This window comes from Ranitomeya variabilis, chromosome 5 (assembly GCF_051348905.1).
Source record: "Ranitomeya variabilis isolate aRanVar5 chromosome 5, aRanVar5.hap1, whole genome shotgun sequence".
Taxonomy (NCBI): Eukaryota; Metazoa; Chordata; class Amphibia; order Anura; family Dendrobatidae; genus Ranitomeya; species Ranitomeya variabilis.
The window spans coordinates 220,065,188-220,090,825 of record NC_135236.1 but is presented as its reverse complement, the minus strand read 5'-3'; the positions used below and the strand labels follow the sequence as shown (position 1 = coordinate 220,090,825).

Here is a 25,638-nt window from a genome sequence, read left to right as displayed (position 1 = left end):
TGGATAACGTATACAGTGACCTAATTTTTTAATCAGGAGGAGGAGTGGCAAATTCCTGCGAGATCCAGGCCTTGTTCATTTTCAGGAAAGTAAGCCGGTCAACGTTATCGGAGGATAGTCGCATGCGACGGTCAGTTAGTACACCACCTGCAGCACTAAAGACACGTTCCGATAATACACTGGCCGCAGGGCAAGACAGCACCTCCAATGCATACTGGCTTAGCTCTGGCCATGTATCCAGCTTTGAGACCCAAAACTTGAAAGGGGAAGAGCCGTCTGGGAGTACAGCAAGAGGGCAAGACATGTAGTCTGTCACCATCTGACGGAACCGTTGCCTCCTGCTGACTGGAGCCGTCTGTGATGGTGTAGACTTTTGTGGGGGGCACACAAAACTGTGCCACAGTTGGGCCATACTGGTCTTGCCTTGGGCAGAGGCACTGCTTCTGCTCCCTCTTTGTGCAGAGCCTCCACCACTGCCTGGACGCACTGAGCTGCTTTGGAATGCAGTAGCAGCACTTCTCTCAGTTGGAATGGAGAAGATGATGGAACTGACCAGTGTGTCTTGGTACTCCCGCATTTTTCGCTCCCGGTTCAACGGTGTGATGAGGCTTTCTACGTTGTCCCGGTAGCGAGGATCGAGGAGGGTGAACACCCAATAATCAGACATGTTGAGAATGTGGTCGATGCGGCGGTCGTTTCTCAGGCACTGCAGCATGTAATCCACCATGTGCTGCAGACTGCCAACTGCCCAAGAAACGCTGTCCCCAGCTGGAGGCGTGATCTCTGCCCGCTCGTCATCACCCCACCCTCGCTGTACACACTGAGTACTGGACAATTCGGGAACTCCCTCCTCTGGACGGATGTCTTCCTCCTCCATTGACTCCTCCTCATCCTCCTCACAAACTGTCCCCTGCCTACGCGTTTGTGAGGAACCACGTGGCGCTGACTGTCCAGAAGATGATGGAAGTGGTGAATCCTCATCCTCCACCTCTTCCACAACATCATCCCTTAGCGCTTGCAGTGATTTTTCAAGCAGGCAGATAAGGGGGACAGTCATGCTGACTAGTGCATCATCTGCACTCGCCATCCGCGTGGAATAATCAAAGGGACGCAAAACCTGGCAGACATCCTTCATAGTGGCCCACTCTGTGGTTGTGAAGTCTGTACGGCGCTGACTGCGACTTTTTTGCGCCTGATACAGCTGGTACTCCATTACAGCTTGCTGCTGCTCACACAACCGCTCCAACATATGTAACGTGGAATTCCACCTGGTAGGTAGGTCACATATGATGCGATGTTCCGGCAGGCGGTGTCGGCGCTGCAGAGCCGCAATGCGCGCTTTTGCCGTGCTGGAACGCCGCAAGTGAGCACACTCTAGGCGGACCTTGTGCAGCAGTGCATCAAGATCCGGATAGTCCCTCAAAAAACTCTGCACGACCAAATTGAGCACATGTGCCAGACATGGGATGTGAGTGAGGTTGCCAATGCCCAGGGCTGCCACCAGATTTCGGCCATTATCACACACTACCATGCCTGGCTGGAGATTCGCTGGCTCAAACCACACATCGCTCTCCTGCTTGATGGCATTCCAGAGCTCCTGCGCTGTGTGGCTACGATTCCCCAAAAAAATTAATTTCAAGACGGCCTGTTGACGTTTGGCCACGGCTGTGCTCATGTCGGTCGTAACAGGTACACGTTCATCACGGGTCCATGTGGAGGTGGACTGTGACGGCTCCTGCAGCGATGATTCTGAGGAACTGGTGTAAGAGGAGGAGTCAATGCGTACAGAATGGATTCCTGCAATCCTTGGAGTGGGCAGGACACGTCCTGCGCCACTCGCACGGTCTGTACCCGGCTCAACTACATTAACCCAATGGGCAGTGAGGGAAAGGTATCGCCCCTGTCCATGTTGACTGGTCCACGCATCGGTGGTGAGGTGGACCTTGCTACCGACGGCGTTCAGTAGCGCGTGTTTTATGTGTCCCTCAACATGCTTGTGCAGGGCAGGGATGGCTTGCCTGCTGAAGTAAAAGCGGCTGGGCACACTGTACTGTGGGACTGCCAATGACATCAAGTCACGGAAGCTGTCAGTCTCCACCAGCCTGAATGACAGCATTTCCAGTGACAGAAGTTTGGCAATGCCTGCAGTCAGAGCCTGTGCTCGTGGGTGGTTTGACGAGAAAGGCCGCCTTTTCTCCCATGCCTGTACTACCGATGGCTGTAGACTGGGCTGGGAGTGTGTGGTTGACTGGGAAAGTGGTGCTGCGGGTGGAATGACAGCGGGTCTCTGGACAACAGGGCCAGAGGTTCTTCCACGGCGATCCTGGGAGGAAGCCGAACCAGCTGCGTGTGAGCTAGAGGAAGAGGCAACACGAGCTGAAGAGGTGGTAGCTGCCGCTGTTGGTTGGCCTAGCTCTTCAGTGTGTTTGTCTAACTCCGCCGGGTGCCTGTTGCGCACATGTTTCCACATGTTGGAGGTATTGAGGTTGGCGACTTTTTGACCTCTTTTGATTTTTTGATGACACACCTTGCATCTGACATAGCAAATGTCATCTGCAACTGTGTCAAAAAAGGACCAGGCACTGCAAGTCTTGGGAGCCCCCCTTTTGACTTTTGGAAGAGACATGCTCCTTACGGGTGCCAAAGCGGAGGCTGCAGGATCCGCAGTCTTCCCCCTCCCTCTCCCTCTTTGGGCCGTACGGGGAATCTCTTCCTCAGAGCTGCTCCCACCACCTTCCTGTCCCTGACGCCAAGATGGGTCAAGGACCTCATCATCTACACTACCCTCTGCCCCCAACTGCTCCTCCTGGGTAGTCTCAGCAGCAGAGCACGCACCAGTAAGTGGCACCTGAGTGTCATCATCAGCTGATGCGGCCTGCGAGGTGGTGACCGGAGCCACTGGCCCACCCGCCTCTTCAGAGGAAGACAGAAAAAGCGGTTGGGCATCACTGCACCCTGCCTCTTCTTCCATTTCTCCAATGCTGCTTGGCTGGCCCCCTGTTTCCAAGCCAAGAGATGATTCAGAGAACAGAAGTAGAGACTGCTCCTGTCCTGGGATCTCTGTCTGCCTGGGCAATTTTGCAGGTGGTGAAGAGACAGATGGCTGCTCTCCAGTGCTCTGTGTCTGAGAGGATGTGGCACTAATGGAAGTTGATGCATTAGCTGCCATCCATCCCACAACGGCTTCAATTTGGTCTTGACGCAGCAGCGGTGTACGGCGCTCGGCGACAAAGCTGCGCATGAACGACTGTTCCCTTGTGAAAGTGGGTGCTGATGACTCACCGGTGCCCGCAGCAGGCACAGAATCCCCACGTCCCCTCCCTGCTCCGCGCCCACGCCCACGCCCACGTGCCTTACTCACTGCCTTCTTCATCTTGGTTGACTGATAAAGATAAGCAGAAAAGTACTAACGGCTTTGTGTGCTTATTCCTGAGCAACTCCTCCTAACAGGTATAAGACACACTAATTTTCTAAAGTGTGGACTAGACTTGAATATGAGCTAATGTGGCCTACACAAATGTAAAGTGGTGTAACTGGTGTGTTTGGTGAACTTTATTATTTATTTATTTTTTTGGGGCTGAACTGACAACGGATAGAGCTGCAGTCACACGGAGACCGTGCAGACAGACGTAAACGGCGCTGCAAGGCCCAAAAACCCTCCTCTACTTTATCCTATGTAGTGTTTTTCCACAAATTAGCTGGAGACGGGTGGAAAGACACTAATAGGATTTTTTTAAATTAATTAGCAGCAGACTACACTACTTGAAAACAAAATGAAAATTGATTTGGCGGTATGACGCAGTGAACAACCCTGAGCTGGAGACAACCAAGCTACGGCTGCTCACAGACTACAGGGCGAGCTGCAGTCACACGGAGACCGTGCAGACAGCCGTAAACGGCGCTGCAAGGCCCAAAAACCCTCCTCTACTTTATCCTATGTAGTGTTTTTCCACAAATTAGCTGGAGACGGGTGGAAAGACACTAATAGGATTTTTTTAAATTAATTAGCAGCAGACTACACTACTTGAAAAAAAATTAAAATTGATTTGGCGGTATGACGCAGTGAACAACCCTGAGCTGGAGACAACCAAGCTACGGCTGCTCACAGACTACAGGGCGAGCTGCAGTCACACGGAGACCATGCAGACAGCCGTAAACGGCGCTGCAAGGCCCAAAAACCCTCCTCTACTTTATCCTATGTAGTGTTTTTCCACAAATTAGCTGGAGACGGGTGGAAAGACACTAATAGGAATTTTTGGAAAAAATGTGCAGCAGCCTGCACTACTTCAAAAAAAAAAAAAAAAAGGACAGTATGAGGCAATGAACCACCCTCCCTGAACTGAATACAACCAGCTATGGATGGCCTATGTGGCTGCACTCAGACTAGAGAGTGGGCTGCACTCACACACACACACAGAGAGACCTTGCAGATCGCTGTGAAAACAGCGCTACAAGGCAAAAGGAAGGTGATTAGTAGGTGAACACAGCGGTTGCTAAATTAGCCTTTGGAAAGCACAAAGAAGCAAATCGCTATCTCTAAACTGTCCCTCAGTCAGCAAACAGCGTCCTGTCACTAACTGAATTCACAGCAGAGTGATCGCAAAATGGCGCCAGCGACTTTTAAACTGCATCATGACATCATTTAAGCAGCCAATCACAGCCTTGCCAGTAGTTTCATGCCCTCCATGCTAAACAGGATGTGCCCACACTTGGAATCTTTCTCATTGGCTGAATTTCTGAATTTTGAATCATGGAACTTCCGATTCCGGTATCCGATACGCGCCAAGTATCGGAATCCCGGTATCGGAATTCCGATACCGCAAGTATCGGCCGATACCCGATACTTGCGGTATCGGAATGCTCAACACTACTGAGGAGTTGGACACTCTGAAAACCAGGATTAAAACAGTCACTGAACAGCATAGACGGGACACAGAAAATAGAAAGAGGATCAAGTTTCAAAGAGACTCAGACGATTACGAAAACAACCGTGTCTATCATTGGCAGGATAGATCTGCTTTTCGCCCCAATACTATTAGGTCGGAATACCATTCTTCTAACGACCCTTCTACTTCAGACGTGACAACTCCAGTGGACCCAGCAATTTTTTAGGCTAGAGAAGACGTCAACAGCAAAGAAGAAGAGGACCTGCAGGAGCCAACGGAAGAAGAGATACAGACTTTTACAGAGTGACTCGGTCTCAGGTAACTCACCATTAGTTATTAACATATCATCAAGGACTCTGAGTATTGCCGAGCATAACATACTACAGAAGGGACTGTCCTTCATACAAGTTTGACACATTTGGTATGGACATGGATCTACACCATTTTTTACCGTCGTTTAAGATTACTTGTACATTTTGAATCCTCTGTGACACTACCTACTTCCCTCTTGGGTCCTGCGGACCCTTTGATTTCTGCACAAAGCCTGGGTCTGCGTAATAAAAGCACATACAGACCCCCTAAGGGCTCACATGCCGTGGAGACCTTTATTGGCTTTGCTGAACAATCCTTTACTAAACTACGTCAAGATATTGAGGCACATAAGCTACATACCTCCCCTAACCTTAGTGCCCATGACTTCCAAGCCTTACAATCGCTACGTAATGATAGGGACATCATAATCAAGCCAGCCGATAAAGGCGGGGCTATTGTAGTCATGAACAAGTCAGACTACACTAAAGAGGTCTACCGACAACTTAATGACAGCACAGTCTACCAACCACTGCCAACAGATCCTTCTATCTCGATAAGAAACCTCATCAGGGACACTCTTATGTTGTGAACTCTGTTTTCGGGCTCCCTCTTGTGGTCATAGGTGGTATTGTGTGAGTTTTGTTTTTGGGCTCCCCCTGGTGGCTTTGTTTGTTATCCTGCGGATCTGTGGCTGAATCAGCTGCCTCGTTATGCACTAGGGAGTTTCCTATTTAGCTCTGCTTCACCTCCACTTGTTGCCGGCTGTCGATGTATTCAGTGCTATTCTGATCTCCCCTGATTATCTTCGTTTTCAGTCTCTTCTGAGAAGCTAAGTTTCTGTTTGATTATTTTTTGCTCATCAGTCTGCAATATGATTTCAGTATATGATGAGTTTAGTCCAGCTTGATAATATGTGAGTTCTTGCTGCTGGTAAGCTCTGGGGTACGGAGTTGCTTCCCCCGCACCGTTAGTTGGTGCGGGGGCTCGAGCAATCTCTGCGTGGATATTTTGCTTAGGGTTTTCTATTGACCGCACAGCTCCCTTCCTATTTTCTGCTATCTAGTGTTAGCGGGCCTCATTTGCTAAATCTATTTCATCTCTGCGTTTGTGCTTTCCCCTTAACTCACCGTTAATATTTGTGGGGGGCTTTTCTATATCTTTGGGGTCATTTCTCTGAGGCAAGTAAGGACTTTACTTTCCCTCTAGGAATAGGTAGTTTCTCAGGCCGTGAAGAGACGTCTAGGATTTTCAGGTAACGTTCCACGGCTGCCTATAGTTGTTTGCGGATAGGAACAGGTTGCGATCAATCCAGATACCACTTCCCCAGAGCTGGTCATCGGTTTAGTTACTTAGCTAGTCAAACTTGCGATCCTTGCCACTAGGATCATAACAGTACAGCCGGCCCATAAAGTGTTAATTGCATGGCAGAAGCAGGAGAAGAGAAGCCTTGAGGATTTTTTTTTTGCTGCCGTGTGTCTAGCTGCTGTGTGTCTAGCTTCTCTCCTCCTCTTAATCTTGGTGTGGCTCTGAGTTCAGCTGCTGACATGGATATCCAGAGTTTGGCCTCCAGTGTAGATCATCTTGAGGCAAGGGTACAAAGTATTTTGTTGTTCACAGTCCTATGTCAGAGCCTAGAATACCTATTCCGGAGTTGTTTTCTGGAGATAGATCTAGGTTCCTGAATTTTAAGAACAATTGTAAATGGTTTCTTTCTTTGAAACCTCGTTCCTCTGGTGATTCCGTTCAGCAAGTTAAGATTATTATTTCTTTCTTGCGCGGCGACCCTCAAGATTGGGCCTTCGCATTGGCGCCAGGGGATCCTGCATTGCTCAGTGTGGATGCGTTTTTTCTGGCCCTTGGACTGCTCTATGAGGAACCTAATCTTGAGAACCAGGCTGAAAAAGCTTTGTTGGCCCTCTCTCAGGGGCAAGATGAAGCAGAGGTGTATTGCCAGAAATTTCGGAAATGGTCGGTGCTTACTCAATGGAATGAGTGTGCCCTGGCTACAAATTTCAGAAAGGGTCTTTCTGAAGCCATTAAGAATGTCATGGTGGGGTTCCCTACGCCTGCAGTCTGAATGAGTCAATGACTCTGGCCATTCAGATTGATCGGCGTTTGTGGGAGCACAAACCTGCGCACCATTTGGCGGTGTCTTCTGAACAGACACCTGAGTCTATGCAATGTGATAGAATTCTGACCAGAAGTGAACGGCAAAATTATAGACGGCAAAATGGGTTGTGCTTTTATTGTGGTGACTCAGCTCATGTTATCTCAGCATGCTCTAAGCGCACAAAAAAGATTGATAAATCTGTCACCATCGGTACTTTACAGCCTAAGTTCATTTTGTCTGTTACCCTGATTTGTTCCTTGTCATCTTACCCGGTTATGGCTTTTGTAGATTCAGGTGCTGCCCTGAGCCTGATGGATTTGTCATTTGCCCGGCGCTGTGGTTTGTTTTGGAGCCTTTAAAATTCCCTATTCCACTAAGGGGTATTGATGCTACAGCATTGGCTATGAATAAACCTCAGTACTGGACGCAAGTGACCATGTGCATGACTCCTGTTCATCAGGAGGTGATTCGCTTTCTTGTTCTGCATAATTTGCATGATGTTGTCGTGTTGGGTCTGCCATGGTTGCAGACTCATAATCCAGTCCTGGATTGGAAAGCAATGTCTGTGTCAAGTTGGGGTTGCCAGGGAATTCATGGTGACGCTCCTGTGGTGTCAATTGCTTCATCCACTCCTTCTGAAGTCCCTGCGTTTTTGTCGGACTACCAGGATGTATTTGATGAGCCCAAACTCAGTTCTCTACCTCCTCATAGGGATTGTGATTGTGCTATAAATTTGATTCCTGGTAGTAAGTTTCCTAAGGGACGACTTTTCAATTTGTCAGTGCCGGAGCATGCTGCTATGCGGAGTTATATAAAGGAGTCTTTGGAGAAAGGACTTATTCGCCCCTCCTCCTCCCCTCTGGGTGCGGGATTCTTTTTTGTGGCTAAGAAGGATGGTTCCCTGAGACCTTGTATTGATTATCGCCTTCTAAATAAAATCACGGTCAAATTTCAGTATCCTTTGCCATTGTTATCTGATCTGTTTGCTCGCATTAGGGGGTCTAGTTGGTTCGCCAAGATAGATCTTCGTGGTGCGTATAACCTTGTGCGTATTAAGCAGGGTGATGAATGGAAAACTGCATTTAATACGCCCGAAGGCCATTTCGAGTACTTGGTGATGCCTTTTGGACTTTCTAACGCTCCTTCTGTCTTTCAGTCCTTCATGCACGACATCTTCCACGAGTATCTGGATAAATTTATGATTGTGTATCTGGATGATATTCTGTTTTTTTCTGATGATTGGGAGTCCCATGTTAAGCAGGTCAGGATGGTGTTTCAGGTCCTGCGTGCCAATGCTTTATTTGTGAAGGGCTCAAAATGTCTTTTTGGAGTCCAGAAGGTTTCTTTTTTGGGTTTCATTTTTTCCCCTTCTACTATTGAGATGGACCCAGTCAAGGTTCAGGCTATTCATGACTGGACTCAGCCTACATCTGTTAAGAGTCTTCAGAAGTTCTTGGGTTTTGCTAATTTTTACCGTCGCTTCATCGCTAATTTTTCTGGTGTTGTTAAGCCTTTGACGGATTTGACCAAGAAGGGTTCTGATGTTACTAATTGGTCTCCTGCGGCTGTGGAGGCCTTTTGGGAGCTGAAGCGCCGGTTTTCCTCGGCTCCGGTCTTATGTCAGCCAGATGTCCCTCTTCCTTTCCAGGTCGAGGTTGATGCTTCTGAGATTGGAGCGGGGGCTGTTTTGTCGCAGAGAAGCTCTGATGGCTCTGTGATGAAGCCATGTGCTTTCTTTTCAAGAAAGTTTTCGCCTGCCGAGCGGAATTATGATGTCGGTAATCGGGAGTTGTTGGCTATGAAGTGGGCATTTGAGGAGTGGCGACATTGGCTCGAGGGAGCTAAGCATCGTGTGGTGGTCTTGACTGATCACAAAAATCTGATTTATCTCGAGTCGGCCAAGCGGCTGAATCCTAGACAGGCTCGTTGGTCGTTGTTTTTCCTCTCGTTTTGATTTCGTGGTCTCGTACCTGCCTGGTTCGAAGAATGTGAAGGCTGATGCTCTTTCTAGGAGTTTTGTGCCTGACTCTCCTGGAGATTCTGAGCCGGCTGGTAACCTCAGAGAAGGGGTGATTTTGTCTGCCATCTCCCCAGATTTGCGACGAGTGCTGCAGGAGTTTCAGGCGGATAGACCTGACCGTTGTCCTCCGGAGAGACTGTTTGTCCCAGATAGATGGACCAACAGAGTTATTTCCGAGGTTCATTCTTCGGTGTTGGCAGGCCATCCTGGAATATTTGGTACCAGAGATTTGGTGGCCACGTCCTTTTGGTGGCCTTCCTTGTCGCGGGATGTGCGTTCCTTTGTGCAGTCTTGTGGAATTTGTGCTCGGGCTAAGCCTTGCTGTTCTCGTGCCAGTGGTTTGCTGTTACCTTTGCCTGTCCCGAAGAGGCCTTGGACGCACATTTCCATGGATTTTATTTCAGATCTCCCTGTCTCTCAGAGAATGTCTGTCATCTGGGTGGTGTGTGATCGTTTTTCTAAGATGGTCCATTTGGTGCCCTTGCCTAAGTTGCCTTCCTCCTCCGAGTTGGTTCCGCTGTTTTTTCAAAATGTGGTTCGTTTGCACGGGATCCCTGAGAATATTGTTTCCGACAGAGGATCCCAGTTTGTGTCTAGATTTTGGCGGACCTTTTGTGCTAAGATGGGCATTGATTTGTCTTTTTCATCGGCCTTCCATCCTCAGACGAATGGCCAGACCGAGCGAACTAATCAGACCTTGGAAACCTATTTAAGATGTTTTGTTTCTGCTGATCAGGACGACTGGGTGGCTTTTTTGCCATTGGCCGAGTTTGCCCTTAATAATCGGGCTAGTTCTGCTACTTTGGTTTCGCCTTTTTTTTGTAATTCGGGGTTTCATCCTCGTTTTTCCTCGGGTCAGGTGGAGCCTTCTCACTGTCCGGGAGTGGATCTTGTGGTGGATAGGTTGCATCAAATTTGGGATCATGTGGTGGACAATTTGAAGCTGTCACAAGAGAAGGCTCAGCGCTTTGCCAACCGCCGTCGCTGTGTGGGTCCCCGACTTCGCGTTGGGGACTTGGTGTGGTTGTCTTCTCGCTTTGTTCAAGTTCAAGCCTCGGTTTATCGGTCCTTATAAGATTTTGGAAGTCCTTAACCCTGTGTCATTTCGTTTGGACCTCCCAGCATCGTTTGCTATTCATAATGTGTTCCATCAGTCGTTGTTGCGGAGGTATGTGGTGCCTGTGGTTCCTTCGGTTGAGCCTCCTGCCCCTGTGCTGGTTGAGGGAGAATTGGAATACGTGGTGGAGAAGATCTTGGATTCTCGTATTTCTAGACGGAGGCTTCAGTATTTGGTTAAGTGGAAGGGCTATGGTCAGGAGGATAATTCCTGGGTTGTCGCCTCTGATGTTCATGCGGCTGATTTGGTTTGTGCCTTCCATGTGGCTCACCCTGATCGCCCTGGGGGTTTTTGATGAGGGTTCGGTGACCCCTCCTTAAGGGGAGGCTACTGTTGTGAACTCTGTTTTCGGGCTCTCTCTTGTGGTCACAGGTAGTATTGTGTGAGTTTTGTTTTTGGGCTCCCCCTGGTGGCTTTGTTTGTTATCCTGCGGATCTGTGGCTGAATCAGCTGCCTCGTTATGCACTAGGGAGTTTCCTATTTAGCTCTGCTTTACCTCCACTTGTTGCCGGCTGTCGATGTACTCAGTGCTATTCTGATCTCCCCTGATTATCTTCGTTTTCAGTCTCTTCTGAGAAGCTAAGTTTCTGTTTGATTATTTTTTGCTCATCAGTCTGCAATATGATTTCAGTATATGATGAGTTTAGTCCAGCTTGCTAATATGTGAGTTCTTGCTGCTGGTAAGCTCTGGGGTACGGAGTTGCTTCCCCCGCACCGTTAGTTGGTGCGGGGGCTCGAGCAATTTCTGCGTGGATATTTTGCTTAGGGTTTTCTATTGACCGCACAGCTCCCTTCCTATTTTCTGCTATCTAGTGTTAGCGGGCCTCATTTGCTAAATCTATTTCATCTCTGCGTTTGTGCTTTCCCCTTAACTCACCATTAATATTTGTGGGGGGCTTTTCTATATCTTTGGGGTCATTTCTCTGAGGCAAGTAAGGACTTTACTTTCCCTCTAGGAATAGGTAGTTTCTCAGGCCGTGAAGAGACGTCTAGGATTTTCAGGTAACGTTCCACGGCTGCCTATAGTTGTTTGCGGATAGGATCAGGTTGCGGTCAATCCAGATACCACTTCCCCAGAGCTGGTCGTCGGTTTAGTTACTTAGCTAGTCAAACTTGCGATCCTTGCCACTAGGATCATAACACTCTTACTTCCTATTTAGATAGGGGTGTTATTGACGAGAAAACACGAGAATACCTGACTAAAACCTATCCCATCACACCGGTGTTCTATATACTACCCAAGGTACACAAGAACCTTGAACATCCCCCAGGCAGGCCGATTGTGGCCTCCACAGAATCGGTACTTTCCCCGCTTGCCATCTTCCTTGAAAAAATATTAACTCCCCTTATACGCAAATTACCATCATTTTTGCTTGATACAGGCGACTTCTTACACCAACTACAGAGACTTACCTCCCTTCCAGGGGACTATCTACTAGTCTCCCTTGACGTCAAGGACCTTTATACCTCGATCCCACATTCACAAGGGATCCATAGTGTAAAACACCTACTCACTGTCTCCCAATTGAACTCTAATATCATTGACCTTTGTCTTGATCCCCTGACTATAGTGCTTACAAATTTTTTTTCCATGTTTGAGGACCAGTTTTTTCTACAAAGGGCACCGCGATGGGCTCGAATATGGCTCCGCCATATGCTAAAAGCTATAAGGCCCTGTTCGAAGAAGAGATAGTGTACCCTGACCCATTGTTTCAAGCCTACTGCCCTTTTTGGAAACGCTACATAGACGACGTTTTTTGTCTATGGACTGGTACATCTCAGACCCTGGACCTCTTTTTTCATACTCTTAATACAGCTTGGCCAGGATTTACCTTTACTATAGCCAGCAGTACACAACAGGTTAATTTTTTGGACACCCTGGTCATGAAGGACGAACTGGGAACACTTAAAACCGACTTATACACAAAACCAACGGATAGAAACAGCCTCCTGCACTTTCAAAGCCTACATCCCATGGCTACCAAAAAATCCATCCCCCGGTCCCAATTTAAAAGGGTACAGAGAATAGTCACCGAACCCAATCTCCTAGAAAAAAGGAAGAATGAAATGTACACCAAATTCAGGGAACGGGGTTATCCTCCCAATCTGACCGATGCTATGAACCCTACAACAACAGCGCGCTCACCTGCCAGTAAAAGGATCCCCTTTGTTCATATATACCACCCGTACGTACATATTTTACATCTTACGATCAGACGCCATTGGAATATATTACGCATGGCCCATCCTGACATCCCTGAATTTCGGGAGCACTTCCTACCATGTTATAAACGTCCCTCTAACATCAGGGACTCCTTAGTTAGAGCTGATTTGGGGGTTAACAAACAGGACAACACACAACGCTTTCTCAACAAACCCAGAAACGGTACCTTCCCATGCCTGCACTGTAACCAGTGTAACAACGTTATCCGGGGGGAGCACTTCTATCACCCTCACTCGGGCAAAAGATACAGTATCAAGCGTTACGCGACTTGTGATACGTCTTTTGTGGTTTATGCTATAAAATGCCCTTGTGGTCTCCTATACATTGGGGAGACCACCCAGTCAATTAAATCGCGTATATCTAAGCATAAATCAACTATTCGTTGTCAGAATATGTTACTGCCACTCCCAAGTCACTTCATCTCCAAGGGACACAATATATCACAATTAAAATTTCAGGTCCTTGAGCACATTCCAATACCCAGACGAGGTGGCAATAGAATCCATTCCCTAAAAAAGAGGGAAGCGTATTGGATTCATGAATTACAGACCCTTACACCAAAGGGCTTAAACAGGGATTATGTATTGAAAACTGCACGGAAGTCACCTCCTGATCCCTCCCTACCCTCTGGACTCTCCTACCCTCTATCCCTTACCCGACTGCTATCTATTTATTCTTCCATTAAGTCTATGGTATATGTTAGAAAGGTCAGGTCCTATAACCTAATGGTTACCCCAATCTGTACCAGTATTTGACTACTTGTGTTGAGGGAGGATCTAAATTGATCCTTCACGGTTAACTCAGTGATTTCCAAATTAATCTACAGGGCGTTGCCGGCAACTGAAAATGACCAGACGGAGACGTGTGCCTCTGTATGGGGGATCGAGCAGATCTCTGGCCCCCGTTTTATTGTGTATCGCTTTTCATAATCATAGAAATTATACTTCATCCAATCAGCATAAGAACACGCTAACAGTTCTTAACCTATAAGAATGCAGGAAAAACTTAACCCATGAGTATACAGAAAAACCGGAAACTACATATATGGTCATATCTTCTTGGCATAGTATGTGTTTTTCTAACAGGTGCCTCAGTCTTGTATAGCGATACACCCCCGAGTCCCTTCCCTGGCTCGAGTCAGAAGACTCAAGGTCTTTTTACCAATTATAAACCATAGCCTAGTTGAATACCAGGCTTGTGAACAACAAGATAAAGTTACTTCATGGCAGCTATAACCTTTTACCTAATTAACAGAATTTATCTTTAATTTATCTTTAAGCAACAGGAAAATGGAGTCGAAAAGCACAAAATGGAGAATCTTTCTTAATTTGTCCCTTCACATTCCCCCCTAGATAAATTTTGTTAATTAATGTCCAGCATCAGAGGTACTATCCCAAGCTCTAAGCTCGAGGGGTACTGGTCTTCACATGACTGGTGCCATGTTACCAGCCATGGCTGTTGCGGCATACCCGTCCCCCCTGTATACTAGAATTTACGATTAACAATTATTGATAACAGTAGTGGGGATCTTTTGAAGATAGCCATGCGCTTGGCTCCAACATCTTCATCAGGTAACTTTGTGAAATCGGTGTAGAGAAGAGCAGGAGTGGCAACGCTTTTGGTATCATCATTAGTTGTCTTAGTGCAGTTTCCTAATACATACAGAAATACACCAAAGAACAAGTTTTAGTATTACATACATGACAAGGATAAAGGCAACAATATATAACAAACTTTGAAAGATTTCTGCTATCCAGCCCCCAGGTCCCTAAAACCAATTGGCTGGATTAAGAAAGGAGAAGGTGTCTGCCCACCAATTGTCCTTATTACGGTCATTGTCTTTATTATATTGATCTCTAAGTCTTTGAATATCCTCTAACTTTAACTTCATAGTGCTATTGGGATCTGTATAATGACAGCAAGCGGGTCCAATAACCTGACACATACCACCCTGTGCTGCTGTAAAGTAATCCAGTACTACAGTGTGTTGATTAGTGACTATGATAAGTTGGTTTTGGACAGCAACAGTAGTATTAAGTATATCCAATATATCCCAAATTTGATCATCTACTCTGTGGCCCTAACCAATTTATCCCACATTTGTGTAATCATAGGGTAAATGAAAACAGAACTGACAATTTTATTGGCTATACCCATCTGTACTACTAATCTTTCATGATATTGTACAAACTTATTATTCAAGGATGTTGGGGAATTTAGGCTGTCCCATGCGGTTACCAATATTATTATATGGAAATACGAAAAACCAAAACATTATGTCCCCTTATTTGCTACTAGTCTGTTTAACCAGCGTGCATCGCGATGCGTAGATCCACGTCGGCCTTCCTTCCAGGTTCACTGACATAGGAGTAATGAGGAGGACTTGGTAGGGACCGTCATACAAGGGTTCTAGTCCGTGTTTTCTGACATGGCTTTTCACGACCACGAAACCACCAGACTTTAAATTGTGACAAGTGTTGGTTTCTGCTGAATCTGGAAGGGAAGAAAAAAACTAAAACATGGGTGTTAGCAAGATTTTTACTAAGCTGAATAACATATTGAACAGCACGATCAGTTTCTTCTGATAACTACTGAGGCTGGAAATTTGTAACTGGGGGCCTAGCACGAAATAATATCTCATATGGGGACAGGCCAGGTTTTGCCTTAGGGGTAGTACGAATGTGGTACAGTACAATGGGTAGGAGCTCTGGCCATGGAGCCGTAGTCTCCTGCATCACTTTGGTCAATTGTCCCTTCAGTGTGCCGTTCAGCCTCTCAACTTTCCCACTGGATTGTGGATGGTACGGAGAATGGAGGGCTACAGTAGATCCAAGCATTGTCAGAACCTCCTGATACACATGAGAAGAAAAGGCCGGGCCTTGGTCACTTTCGACGACTTCTGGAACACCATATCTGCATATAACTTCTATCTCCAGTTTCTTCGCTGTGGTTTTTGCAGTAATGTTGGTAACGGGCAATGCTTCTGGCCAAGTGGAGAACATGTCGACAACCACCAGACATTATTCATACCTTCCAGACTTAGGCAACGTGATGTGGTCCACTTGGAGCCTTTGGAAAGGATAGTCGGGCTTAGCAAGGTGCTTTGGGGGTACACGTTGAAGTTGACCGGGATTGCAGGTCTGACAGATATTACATGGACGGTTGAGTGCTGTCAGGACTGTAGAAATACCTGGAGCCCAGTAGAATTTTTGTACATTTTTTTCCTCGATGTGTGGGCCCATGTGCCCACGTGGCAATAGCAGGGTATATCCGCTTAGGGAGACACACAAGTTGGTCCTTTTTCCAGAAACCATTGTCCATACATGCTCCATCAGCCTTCCACTGCTTCACTTCTTCCTTTGGGGACATTCTCTGCATCGTCATTAAGCGGTCTCGCGGGGTCCAACAGAAAACCTCAGTCTGTCGTGGATCATCAGGTTCCTGTAGAGTCAGTGTTTCTTGTAACTGTTTACGCTGAGAGCGTGTGGTCACCATAGTTGGTATGGTTGGTTCAACGGGTAGGAGAGCAGCAGCTTTTGCTTGCATATCCACAAAGGTGTTACCAACAGTGTGTGGACTTTTCCTAGGACCGTGCGCCTTGACCTTGATAATGGCCACCTGGGTAGGTAATTTGATTGAGTCCATGAGGGTTTTTTAACAGCTTCAGCATTTTTCACTGGAGTTCCAGCAGTGGTAATAAACCCTTGATTGACCCATAGGGCTCCGAAATCATGAGCAATACCAAATGCATACTGTGAGTCCGTGTATATATTAGCCCGCCTGTCTTTGGCCAGAACACATGCAGTAGACAGAGGCTGAAGTTCTGCTTCTTGTGCTGACAGTGAGGGAGGGAGTGCAGCTCCGTGCACTAGTGTCTTCCGTAGTAACAGCGTATCCAGTGTGGAATCTGCCAAATCATCAGCACATCTTAAACCGTCTTCCAGGGCATTGTAGAGAGGTTGCATTATGCGGGATGCGTCTGGTATCCACTGACGACAATAAGTACATAGTCCAAGAAAACGCTGGAGTTCAGTCTCATCTTTTGGGAAAGGAAGGGAGCTGATGGCTATTCTTCTTTCTTTTGTGAGGTGTCTGACACCCTGAAGGAGACAGTGACCCAAAAATATAACTTGACCAAGGCAGAACTGATGTTTCGAGGCCGAAACTCGACAGTTCAGATCTGCCAGATACTTGAGGAGGCTAACAGTGGCAGCAATGGCTTCCCGCTCTGTTGTTGTCCTTGATAAATAAATGAAAACAGAAACTGGCAATTTGGGTGTAATGAAATGCTGAAGAAGGCATTGGCAAGGTCGATGACTGTGAACCAAGCAGCATCCTGAGATATCTGGGACAAAAGAGTATGTGGATTAGGCACCGGAGTTTCCAGAACAGTAGCTGCATTAACTGCCCATATATCTTGTACCAGCCAGTACACAGGGGGTTGGCCTGGTGGGGTCTTTTTCTTAACGGGAAACAAGGGCGTGTTACATGGGGAAACACAGGGTACCAGGACACCATTATCGAGCAACGTTTGTATTTGCCCCTTGAGGCCCCGCTCCTGATATTGATTGACTTTGGGAAAAGGGGCACAAGGTTTGAGAAACACTTTTACTGGTTCTACAAGCATTATTGGGGGTGGATCTGGGCCTGTCAGGACCATCATAACTGTGGGAAAGGCTTGTAAGATAGAGATCTCATTGTGTTCATCTGCAGAGGGGTTATATAATGTAAGTACCAGCTGACCATCATCTTGGAATTGTATTCTGGAGCAAAACTGTGATAATAAATCTGCCCCCAGTAAATTTACCGGACATGTGGGAGAGATTACGAACTGAGCCATGACTTCAGGGAAGGGTCCCACAGGGATGGGTTTTGAAAGAGTACATTTATTGGGTCTGCCATCTACTCCAATTAAAACAAGCTCTTGATCTGAGAATTGACATGGCGGGGCTTGGGAGATTCCCAGACATAGGGTTAAAAGGGATATTGGATTTGTGTAAGGTGGGGAGGGCAGGAGCTGAAGTCTGTTACGTGGGCCACTGATAAGGAACGGAGCTGCGTCCTTGCAGCTGTGGGGGGGGGGGGGGCTGAGATTGGAACAGGAATCACTGCGGCCATTGATTTAACCTTTAATTTCCCTGCTGATGCAGAGCAGGGTAAGTTCTTTTGAAAACTCTTTACTATTTTCAATGCATCATCCGGAGTGGAAGTCTCAATATCGGGTCTGACTGACATTATTGCCTCTTTCAATTCAGATTTAAGGCCGGACATCAAAGCTGCCACAGAAATGTGTGAATGGGCTTTATTATACAGTGAGAATCCCTGATCTTTAAATACTACCATAAGACGCCCATAGAATTTCTCGGCAGTCCAGGATATATTGGTGCCATGGGGTTAAGGGGCATAGGGCTTACAGTCGGGAGTAGAGGCTTAATTTCCTGGGGAGGGACCATATTATCTAGCAGGGAGACCCCCTGTCCCAAATTTTTGATTGTTTGCTTTCCCGACACATTAATCTCAGTCACTTTCTCAGTTCCTTCTTGCACCACAAAACATCCAGTTTTTTGTCATAGTAATAGACAACTTTCCTTTTTCAACGTAATTCACTTCCTCTGTTGATCCTCAATTTGCTATATATCAACCACTCAACTTGAAGCAGGTGAATCTTTTACCAATCTTTCAATTACACTGATAATCAAACAATCTCTTACAAGTTTCCTTCTAAAACCAGGTACCATATTTCACTTTCAACTATTCTGTACTATTGTTTAAACACAAATCTCCCAGCGCGACAGAAAATATAGAAACTTAGAACGCAGCTACGTGCCCCCTCCATACCAGACACACAGTCGAGCTAAATATCCTTACTCTAGTTGTGCACAATACCGCCTTACGCCGTACAGCCTTACGGTTTTGTTCCACTGGGTCTCTCTGTCCCCCGCTGGGACAACCCAAAAAAGCAGTACTCAGTGAAAGGAGGAGGGCGTCTTAGACTTTCCCTCCGGACACCTCTGGATATATATAAATATATAATTCCTGAGTTACGCATCCTACCCAATCTTCGATCACCTCACCACGCCTGATTCTAACAGTGATCAGGAATTCAGGATATTTTGACTATAAAGAGAATTACATCACTGGTCAATCCGGGGTGTCCGTCCCTTATGAGGTACGGTTCGAGCACTGGGCTGCCAACGGAACTACATCTCTATGATTCCACCCAAAAATCACCCCATCGGGGACAAACCTCAGATCCTCTTTGCAGCACAAACACAGGAAAACCACACCAAACGGTCAGTCTGGACAGTATAACTGCCAACTTACCGTGGTTGTTGTGGGGGATGATCAGTCCCAATTTTCCAGTGCCTGTGTCCGGTCCGAGGGTCCTTTGTCTTGTGGTCCTCCGGGGGGCAGAGGCGTTCCTGTTTGGGGCCCCACGTTTTCGGGCGCCAACTGTTGAGGGAGGATCTAAATTGATCCTTCACGGTTAACTCAGTGATTTCCAAATTAATCTACAGGGCGTTGCCAGCAACTGAAAATGACCAGACGGAGACGTGTGCCTCTGTATGGGGGATCGAGCAGATCTCTGGCCCCCCGTTTTATTGTGTATCGCTTTTCATAATCATAGAAATTATACTTCAACCAATCAGCATAAGAACACGCTAACAGTTCTTAACCTATAAGAATGCAGGAAAAACGTAACCCATGAGTATACAGAAAAACTGGAAACTACATATATGATCATATCTTCTTGGCATAGTATGTGTTTTTCTAACAGGTGCCTCAGTCTTGTATAGCGATACACCCCCGAGTCCCTTCCCTGGCTCGAGTCAGAAGACTCAAGGTCTTTTTACCAATTATAAACCATAGCCTAGTTGAATACCAGGCTTGTGAACAACAAGATAAAGTTACTTCATGGCAGCTATAACCTTTTACCTAATTAACAGAATTTATCTTTAAGCAACAGGAAAATGGAGTCGAAAAGCACAAAATGGAGAATCTTTCTTAATTTGTCCCTTCACACTTGATGCCAGTATTTCACAATCCTATATGCTCTTTAACACCAGCTACACATACAAGGATTGCACCTACACTCTTGACACCTTGTTTCCATGACTACAATGCTGGCAGCACCTAACAGGAAGTTTACGTCATGATCTGTGACGCACTTCCGGCAACAGCGACATACCCCACTACACTCGTCAGACTTCAGGTATGCAGCGATCATTTGATCGCTATAACTATCGGTTCCTATAACAACTTAACGCTTTCCGCTATACCGGAGGTCCATGTCACACACCGTGCCGCACTTCCGGCCTCAGCTGCACTCGCCTGACTCTAGGTATGCAGCGATCATGTGATCGCTATAGCTATCGGTTCCCATGACAACTGAACGCTTACCGCTATACCGGAAGTCCGCGTCACATACCGTGCCTCACTTCCGGCTTCAGCTGCACGAAGCGGTCCCGCCTCTTTACTATATAAGCATGCCCTACACCTCCCTAGCCATTCAACCAGCGGCGGACACCGCGTTGAGGTACACTACACGCCTTCCTTTTGTTGGTAAGTTCCCTCGGATTTCATTATGGCCTTATATTATTATTACTCGGTACATAGTCCAGACATGGCTCTCGTTTTTACCAGAGCAGGCAGCAGACTTAAAAGGGCCCACATTTTGAGGCATTCCCAAGTACTTTGATTAATAGGTGAGCCATATTATGACTATCTTCTTCTCTTTGGGACCCATCATTCCACTGATATTTATACACATAGGACCACAATATCTTAAATATACCTCTCTCTCCAGATGTACATACCTTAATTACTGGACACCGCAGCGTTTTGATGCCACTACATGCATTATATGGCTTTTGTCTTCTTTATGGTGAGAAACATGATTTTACTGAATAAATTTACATCCACCTCTTTAGTATGGCATTTAATATATTTTTCCTTTATATACCCTATAGCCATTACATTGGGGATTAACATATTTACTGGAACCACAGTGGATATACACAGTATTGTGTGTACATTATACCACCTGAACTAGGTGAGGGTTCCTATATACTCCCCATGCATTTAGTAACTATTTTCTGTATGTTGGCCTTCTCACATTATTTATATACTATATTACAGCCATCACCCATTCCTTACGTGGAACAATAGGCCTAGACGTTACTCTATTCCAGTACCGGTTAGTACGCTACTACGACTTACCAAGTTGATCTGATATACCATACATCCTACTACCTGGTCTTCTTCTATTACAGGGAAATTATTTCCCCTTGAAGTCCATCTGAGATTATATTGTAGGACCCATCATATATCCATGGATACCTTACACCACTATCACACAAGCAGTCAGGTATGTAAAATATGCCTTTTTATCCTTACCTTTCTTCCCTACCCTCTTATCCATCACAGATCACATGGTTATTGTGAGATTTATCTTTGACTGTATTTGAGGTTTTTTGTTTTTTATTTTTATTTTTTATTTACTATTGTTTCTGTATACTTATTCTGTTTATATTTTTGTCATATATTTGTAACGCAGTTAACTGAAGAAGGTCTAATGTTGGACCGAAACGTCTTTATAATTTGGACTGCTATCCAGTAATAATAAAAAACCATTTCTAAAATCATCACCCTTTAACAACTGAAATTATGTCTTATATTCTAGGTTCTTCAAAGTAGCCACCTTTTGCTTTGATGACTGCTTTGCACACTCTTGGCATTCTCATGATAAGCTTCAATAGGTAGTCACCGGGAATGGTTTTCACTTCACAGGTGTGCCCTGTCAGGTTTAATAAGTGGGATTTCTTGCCTTATAAATGGTATTCGGACCATCAGTCGTGTCGTGTTGTGCAGAAGTCTGGTGGATACACAGCTGATAGTCATACTGAATAGACTGTTAGAATTTGTATTATGGCAAGAAAAAAGCAGCTAAGAAAAACGAGTGGCCATCATTACTTTAAGAAATGAAGGTCAGTCAGTCCGAAAAATTGGGAAAACTTTGAAAGTGCCCCCAAGTGCAGTGGCAAAAACCATCAAGCGCTACAAAGAAACTGGTTCACATGAGGACCGCCCCAGGAAAAAAAGACCAAGAGTCACCTCTGCTTCTGAGGATAAGTTTAAGTTTAAGTCACCAGCCTCAGAAATCGCAGCAGCTCAGATTAGAGACCAGGTCAATGCCACACAGAGTTCTAGCAGCAGACACATCTCTACAACAACTGTTAAAAGGAGACTTTGTGCAGCAGGCCTTCATGTAAAATAGCTGCTAGGAAACCACTGCTAAGGACAGGCAACAAGCAGAAGAGACTTGTTTGGGATAAAGAACACAAGGAATGGACATTAGACCAGTGGAAATCTGTGCTTTGGTCTGATGAGACCAAATTTGAGATCTTTGGTTCCAACCACCGCGTCTTTGTGAGACGCAGAAAAGGTGAACGGATGGACTCTATATGCCTGGTTCCCACTGTGAAGCATGGAGGAGGAGGTGTGATGGTGCTTTGCTGGTGACCCTGTTGGGGATTTATTCAAAATTGAAGGCATACTGAACCAGCATGGCTACCACAGAATCTTGCAGCGGCATGCTATTCCATCCGGTTTGCGTTTAGTTGGACCATCATTTATTTTTCAACAGGACAATGACCTCAAACACACCTCCAGGCTGTGTAAGGGCTATTTGACCAAGAAGGAGAGTGATGGGGTGCTACGCCAGATGACCTGGCCTCCACAGTCACCAGACCTGAACCCAATCGAGATTGTTTGGGGTGAGCTGGACCACAGAGTAAAGGCAAAAGGGCCAACAAGTGCTAAGCATCTCTGGGAACTCCTTCAAGATTGTTGGAAGACCATTCCCGGTGACTACCTCTTGAAGCTCATCAAGAGAATGCCAAGAGCGTGCAAAACAGTCATCAAGCAAAAGGTGGCTACTTTGAAGGACCTAGATTATAAGACAGTATTTCAGTTGTTTCACACTATTTTGTTAAGTATATAATTCCACATGTGTTAATTCATAGTTTTGATGCCTTCAGTGTGAATGTACAATTTTCATAGTCATGAAAATACAGAAAAATCCTTAAATGAGAAGGTGTGTCCAAACTTTTGGTCTGCACTGTATGTGCATATACGTGTATGTATATATATATATATATATATATATATATATATATATATATATATATATATATATATATATATATATATATATACACACACTTATTTGTAAAGGATTTGAATTTACATCATAATTTGAGATAGTGTCTGCATTACAGTCTAGAGCTCCATGTACTATTGTGCTGTTTTTTATTAAAATGAACAAGCAGCTGGTCAACCGACAACATCCAATACAGGATACAGGTTTGCTATGCTCCTTAGATTAAATTCTCTTGGCTGGACTATATTTTAAGTAGGTACAGTATATTACTGGTTTAAAATGCATCTTTTAATAGAGAGCAAATAATTAAAAATGTAGGGAGATATTGTTCTGAACCATGCAGAATTGTGAATGCACCTCTGGATGAAAAACAAAGAGTACCAGACTCCTACAGATCCAGTTTATCACCGAGCAAAACCAAAATTGTCAATGGAACAAAAAAAATAACCAAAAAAATAAACTTTCAAAAACATTGAAATTCATTGCATTATATAAAAAAAGGCTTACTGTTTTTTTTTTTTTTTTTTTTACAAAAAGATGGCACATTTATTGCTACATAAATGTTATATACATATCGTGTTTCTGTTACACTGACAGAAAAATTTTGAACTTTTGCTGCTGGTTGAAAGTTTTATCAACAATACGTTGAGTTTGACACAGGGTACAAATCTGCAATAGACCAACAATGAAAACTGTAGAACAAGATGATCAGCATTTCATCTTGGACAAATAGCTCTTACAATACTCCATAGGTACTACACGGTATGCTAGGACCCTACTATGCTTTTAAAATGCTATTGTAAATTTCTGATATTAATGAACAGGTTATGGTAAATAACCCTACATTTTTACTACCTAATATAGTAAAATAAAGTAAGAAACTTTTTACTGAAAACTTTTTCGATTTCAAAAATCTAGAAAGAGTAATATTTAGAATTCAAGAAATTTTCTTACAAGATTATTGTATAAAAGACTAACTACAGTGAAAAATAAGCCAAATGTTTTTTTCTTTCTATTTTATGAAGAGAAGCTTCTGGGCGTACTGCAAAGTCTAATATAGTCACACAAAAAAGGACCAAAAAAAAGCATAGAAGAAAAGAAAAAGGCCAGGCAGTGGCACGTGATTACTCTCACATGTCAAAAGCAACAATGTCTGTTGATAAATACTGAAATAAAGAACAAGGCCACAGATCTAGTCCCGTGATTGGATGCAAATGTCAGCACAAGGTAAGATCCACTAACTTCACTAACTCATTCACTTTGTAAGGGACCATTAACATGTAATTCATCTGTCAAAATGAAAAACCTATACCTATACAATTTGTTCTGTGAAGAATCAGTAACATCTGGAAAAATGTTTGCTCAAACCAGGACACAACTCTGAATGTGAGTATTTTCTCCATGCTCATAGTGGAAGACTGATTGGGTGTGATCTCTAAGTTGGAGAGAGGGTTCTGTTATAACAGAATAAATGACGGGCCAATGCATTACACTGTATATAGATGCAGAATGTAAGAATTCTTTTTTTAAAAATCAACCTTTTTGTTTTTAAGATGGTAAATATTGCTTTTATGTTTCATAATACAATTACATTTGTTCACGCACCCAGCAATATTTAATTTACCTTAATTACTGCCTGACAAGTCTCCTTTGTATTTTAGCTTTGTGCTTAATAGCTAATGTTTACTGCCCTATGATAGTATATGGAGAAAGTAGCTGTTCTTGTATCGTACTCTTGCCTTATTACAGTTCGCTTTACTATGAAGCGTAAAGTTTTTTGTTTTTACTTTGTCAGCATAACAATTGCTTTTCAGTAGCCATATCAAAACATAATGCTATTCTTCATACCTTCATTTCATGATTCAATGTATGGAGCGTAACATGGGAGGATACCTATGACCATAACTGTTCAGATTACCAGAGACCAAAATTAACATTAGAAAAGTAAAGAAAAATAAACAAAGCTATGCCATGGAATATCTTCCAATAAGTTGGAAAACACTAATGTAAATGGCAAAAGAAATGAAAATGACATAAAAAGCCATTTCCCTTTCTTCTTTAAGACACTAATAGGTATGCTGGGAATGCTAAAGGGTCACAGGTCGCCACTGTCTGTATTCTCTGCAAGAGAACAGTTCTAACAAATGCTGGCATCAACTGAAATCTTTATCACTTTCAGCCCAACTTTTCCCTTTTTTTTTCCTTTTTCTTTTTATACGTAGACCTTTACAACAGTTCCTTAACAATAAATAAAATTTGTAGATACAATGCATTTGTCAATTCAGTTTAGGCACAAGGCAGCTTCCACAAGGTGTGGAGATAGTAGGACAGTCTGATTGTGCAGGAACGACACACTGAAACAATAAGATATGTTCAGAAATGGGCTGAAATGCTAGCAGAGTTCAACTTCTGATGCAGGTGTTCCACATTTGCTTTTATCATATTGCATTTTGGGTATCTTGATTCAAGGTTCCCCCCTCTTCATTTGCTCTCTGTTCTGTCAGATTTGTGTCGTCAATGTTCGTTGTCTGTGTCCTTGTGATGAAAAGGTCACCTTCTATATCCTATTCATAGTGCGAGTCCTGAAACAGAAAATATGAAGGTCAGGTACACACTTTTGCGCGTTAAATACAGCTATTACATTACACACATAATAAAACCAAACATACAACACACAATAGTTACATATTCAAGGGTAACAGGTAGTAGAATACAGAAGTGGAAATTTCCAATGCATAATCCATGTTCTAATTCTAAAATTGTTCACTGTAATTAATTATAATAGTTGTGAAGATCTAATGTAATAT

The 25,638-nt window shown here is 44.6% G+C and overlaps 1 protein-coding gene across 11 annotated transcripts in view; it reads right to left on the bottom strand.

Annotated features, from left to right (window-relative positions):
• Positions 1-22,928: 22,928 nt before the first annotated feature.
• TCF12 (transcription factor 12) overlaps positions 22,929-25,638 on the bottom strand; it is a 358,827-nt gene continuing 356,117 nt past the window's right edge. For 4 of the 11 annotated variants that reach the window (XM_077263806.1, XM_077263808.1, XM_077263807.1 and 1 more), the window contains exon 21: positions 22,929-25,413. The gene's annotated coding sequence lies outside the window, so the exon portion shown is untranslated. The remainder of the gene's footprint in view (positions 25,414-25,638) is intronic. The other 7 variants (XM_077263810.1, XM_077263812.1, XM_077263811.1 and 4 more) reach the window with 3 other exon arrangements.